Source organism: Lissotriton helveticus, chromosome 5_1 (genome assembly GCF_964261635.1).
Source record: "Lissotriton helveticus chromosome 5_1, aLisHel1.1, whole genome shotgun sequence".
Taxonomy (NCBI): Eukaryota; Metazoa; Chordata; class Amphibia; order Caudata; family Salamandridae; genus Lissotriton; species Lissotriton helveticus.
In genome coordinates, this window is record NC_136065.1 from 218781028 (window position 1) to 218786150 (window position 5123).

At 42.0% G+C, this 5123-nt stretch overlaps 1 pseudogene across 1 annotated transcript; it reads left to right on the forward strand.

The window, feature by feature from the left end:
- The first annotated feature begins 2952 nt into the window (after positions 1–2952).
- LOC144754346 (vesicle-associated membrane protein-associated protein B/C pseudogene) lies at positions 2953–4568 on the forward strand (annotated as a pseudogene). Its single transcript, XR_013594713.1, has one exon. The product of XR_013594713.1 is annotated as a vesicle-associated membrane protein-associated protein B/C pseudogene (transcript).
- The last annotated feature ends 555 nt before the right edge of the window (positions 4569–5123 follow it).

Sequence of the window (5123 nt, forward strand, 5' to 3'; positions counted from 1 at the left end):
CGGCTTCCAGTGGTGACTCAGTGGGGGTCCTCAGGAGTCAAAAGTTTGGGAACCACTGTACTAGGCTAATAGGCCTATAGTTAGATGGTCAATTGACATCTCCCTTTTTAAATAGTCGGATTATTTCAAACCCCCACCATGTATCCGGCATCTCCTCACCCATTGCTATTTCATTAGAGAGAATATTCATGTAACTAGCCCACATTCCAAGTTCTCATTTATATAGGTCACCAGGTTTACGATCAGGCACAGGTGCCTTTAGCACCCTAAAACTGTTAATAGCAGATAGGGTGTCTTCTAGACTGAGGAATATCTCAATGGTCTTACTATTTCCATGCTTAATTGCATCGCCCTCTGGTCACTCATCGGCCACATTATTGGGTTGTTTTGTAAATGGGGCCTGAGAGTATAGTTTTGCAAAATGTTCCTCACATCTTTCGAGGCGGCATATTTTTCCTCCAGGGATTAAAAATTTTAATTTTCCCATTTGCAATACTGTACGGAAATGTCGGCCCACAATTCATTTTAAGCCTGGAGCATGTCCTGCCAATTAGCATCCTCCCACTTCCTTTGTGCATGATCGATAGCAGACTTGTAGTCCTGTCGGGCTGTGCTAATTTCGTTTTGATTGAGTCCCTAATTGAGCTTCTTTGGCTTGCTCACAGTAAGTTAAATAATATTTTGGGTCTTTAGGAGGGGCACCATGTTACCACCAGATTTTTCTTAGTCGGCCAAATCGCCTAATTTGGGGTTAATCCTCGTAAGGACAATTCTACGTCTCTCAGAATTAATGCTGGCATTAGCATTTCCCAGGAGGATAATAGCTCTCTGGCTCCATCCTCTAACCATTTCGGTATCTAGTTGAGTACCGATGATGTGCCTTTCCTCGGCCGAGTCCAGAATCCAAGCTAGTGGACCCAGAACATCCAGGAGACGATCTTGGCATCCTTTGAATGACTTCTCCATTCCTTTTCTTGAGTCACACCAAAGTTTAAATAAAAATGTAATAAGTTCTGGGTCTAGATTGGGTGTATAACATATTTTTTCTTCTAAGGAAGGTCGTGAGCACTCAGCTCTAAGAACATTTTGTGTTCCTCTGTCTAGTAGGTTTCTGATCCACTTCTTAATAAACTTAGATACATGTTCTTGTGGTACCCAATCCGATTGCACTTTTAGAGGAGGAAGGGAGATCTTCCATCAATTCATCGAAATCCTCTTCATTCTCATTAGGTTCAAGGACATAATTGTCCATAAATTCAGAAGAATCATTTGAGTCGCCATCCTTCGCAATGTAAGGAGGTCTATTACATTTTGTGCCGCCAAGGGCACCCTGGGCGTTTAAGATGTGAAGACCTCCATTGCTTGTTGAGGTGCCAAGACCTCCCGAATAACTGCTGTCCAGATTTTTAATCTTTCTTAATCTCTTGCCCCTTAAACTTGCGCCAAACTGAGACTGAGGCTCAGTGACGTCCTCTAATGGGAGCGGACGTTTAGATGCCATTAATTCAGACAAGCTTTCCATCATGCCGGACTTAACCTCCATGTGGAGCATTGCCTTAAAAGTCTCCTTATCCAGATTGGGCGTAGGGGCAGAGGCCCCATCCGAATCTGATTCGGACATGATAGAGGAACGGATAAATGTATAAACAGGGGTAAGAACCTGTTCCAAAATAAACAAGGATAGTATCCTTGATAAGGGGTGGATACTCAGGTGAGTAATATATAGTGGCCCAGTTTAACAAAGGCAGTATTTTTGACAAAGGCAGTATTTTAATAAAGCCCCTTTTTTTTATGTATATATAATCAACTTGGCGTGTTTTGCCCTCTCTTTTAGTAACTTTTCGATAAATATAGGGTGAGACGGACTCGTGCTAACCTCCAGTTGAAAAACGTCTTTTGAAAATGGAGAAATAGGGCTCAAGAGCCTCATTGCCATGGTAACCCCCCAGCCTCGAGCTCGATCATCTTTGCGATCAGCTGGAGGCCAAAGGGGAAGAGGAGTGACCCTAAGCAAAGGGAGGACGAAGCTCTCCCATTGCTAACGTACTTTCCTCTTCTCTTTCCTCAGTGGTTCAGGGAAATGGATGAAACCAGCCGAGCCTCAAATGACGAGCTCGTGGAGAGAGGAACGCCCGAGCTTCAAATGGTGAGCTCGTGAGAGTGAAGGGGGAGAGATTCGGTTCTGTTAAAAGAAACCCTGGCTTGGAATGAAAAATAAACCAGGCTAAAACACGCACCTGTAAGGAAATGGTTGTTATAGCATAATATCAAATAACGCTTATTAAGGCATGAGTAAACATGAAAAACAGGTTGGGAAGGGCAGGATCATTTTTGGGGAAATCTCCATTAATTGGAGATCGGTAGGGAGGAGGGTGTGGGGAGGGTGGGGTGAAAGCCACGCTACAGGTACACTCTGAAAAGTAAAATAGAGGTTAAGACAAGAACAGTAAAATGAGAGAAAATAAAGCCAACTTATCTGCTTGGAGCTGCATTTAAAAGAGGCTGATTATTACCGTCTCATGGGCTTTATGTGTTGTCTTTATTCTGTTTTAGAACCTTATCTATTGTGATGTAGGCGGCTGCTTGGGTCTGCATTAAAGGAAAATGCATAATGTCAGCCTCCGTGTCTTTAATGAAATCCAGATTCTCTAGTCATGGTAATATGAGAATCGCAATTTTTCTTTATGCAAAATACTTTGTAATTTGTTAAAATAACTGCCAAGAATACCTAGAATTGTTATAGCCTCCTCAGGAGAATTTTCATAATTAGATAAAAAGTGTATGAACCATGGATATATCTCAGTAGGAATGTTCTCATTGGCCATAACCCTAGGTTATGAAACTCTTCTGTTGTTGTTGTCCACAACAGGGTCAGGAACCACTGTGCTCTGCGTGGATAGTGATCTTGATAGGTCATTCCCTGCAAGTTTAACAATCAGGGCATTGCTCCTCGTCCTGCCGCTTGCCCGGCCGCTGCAGCAGCACCCTGACTCCCTGACCCACGCTAACAGCGCTCGGCGCCCCCCGACATGGCGAAGATAGAGCAGGTGCTGGTGTTGGAGCCGCAGCACGAGCTGAAATTCCGAGGTCCATTTACAGATGTTGTCACCACAACCTTGAAGCTCACAAACCCTCTTGACACAAATGTATGTTTTAAAGTGAAGACTACAGCTCCTCGCAGGTACTGTGTTCGGCCGAACAGTGGCATAATCGATGGAGGAGCCTCTGTCAATGTATCAGTTATGCTACAGCCTTTCGATTATGACCCCAACGAGAAAAGTAAACACAAGTTCATGGTACAGTCCTTGGTTGCACCGCCGGATATTTCAGATATGGAAGCAGTATGGAAAGAGGCAAAACCAGATGATCTAATGGATTCTAAACTTCGATGTGTGTTTGAGCTCCCTTCAGAGAACGAGAAGTCTCATGATGTTGAAGTAAATAAAATCACATCTACAGCTGCAGTGAAGACAGAATCTTCGGTCATGTCCAAATCAGTAAGCTCGAATTTGGATGATACTGAATATAAAAAAATCACAGATGATTATAGGAGGCTGCAACTTGAAGTGCAGAGGTTACTGGAGGAAAATAAGCGTTTTAAGGATGACGAAGGACTGCGGATGAGAAGGGCACCTCAGACAAGTCACACTGTATCTACTTCATCAGCCATGATCAAGGACGAAGGACTGAACACACGACTACTCGCTCTTGTGGCGTTGTTCTTTATTATTGGTGTAATTATAGGAAAGGTAGCCTTGTAGAGGCAGCATGAAGTGGGTTGTAAATTGGATTGATGGATCTGCCATATCATGGGAATAAAATTATTCATAACAATGTTTAAAAAAAATGTATGACATCTCACAGGTCTTGCCTTTAAATTACCCCTGCACAATATAACATAATCTTCTAAGGAAAAAGAAATTGTACAGTGAGTGATTTACAAAAAAGAATGTTCTTGATTAAATGACCCGGAAAATCATGATTAATACTGTAACGGCATATTGTAAATGTCATTTTAAACATTTTTAGACCTTGGTACATGTTGCTGGATTTTCCTCTTTTAAAAAAAAATATGTAAAGAAAGTATTCCTCGTCTTCAGGAGCTGGCCCACCTCAGAACGCTTGTAACCAGACAGTGCAGGCGTGGTTAATAACTTCTGCAAAAAAATTTGCACATTAATGATAATTCCACCATGCCACCCATAAGTTTGAAAGTCTGTCAGTATCTTCGATAAGTTGAACTAGTAACCAATTTCTTGAACTTCAAACGGAAGCCTTGTAACTCGAAGAATTTGTGTGTGTGGCTGTCAAACGTGCTAGTCAGTCATGGTAAGACATTGTTTTGACTGCGCACTCTATTGTTGGGATTGAGGTCAGTGTTTCGTCCTCTTAATGGGACCGAGCTTCATTGCCATTGGTTGCATTTAGTCAAATTGAAACTGTTATTTAGAGATGTTTAATGCAGGTTTATCTTATTTAATGTATTTCATCTCGTGTACCCCTTACTGTCAAGATCATGACTAATAGAATGGCATGAAAAGGCACCTGTTCCCAAAACTGGTGGATAGTACAAAATATATGCTGCTGAAGAGCTACTGGATTTCTCTACCCCTTCTGTTGTCTTGGGCACTACATAACTATTAATGCATCTTGGAGCATCTGGGAAAATAGCAATCAGGATTTCTTTTTTTATGTAAATAAAATAACATTTTATCTGGGATAACAAATTATTAGTAGGAAACTAGCTCTTTGCCGTAAAGACCAATCCTCTTTGACAATGTAACATCCTTGAAGCATAAAAATACTAAATAAAGCTCCCCAAGTAACCAAAAAAAAAACAAGAAAAAAAAAAACAATCAGGGCATTATGGTCGCTATCTGTACCCTGAAAAACCACCATGTCATAAATCAGAGGACAGAGACTGACCTTCAGAAAAAATCACACTAGTAGAAGCTCCCCTCTTGAATGTAGCAGCTCTCATTTGGTCCGAGCGGCTTCTCCCATAACATGCTCTCAGACTGCGCCCCTACGTCAGTGATGCAGTTTGTAGGGCAACATTGGAGAGGCAGTGAAGAGGTTTGCCCACAAGGCTAGGGATACCCCACTGCTAATCCTCCTTTTCT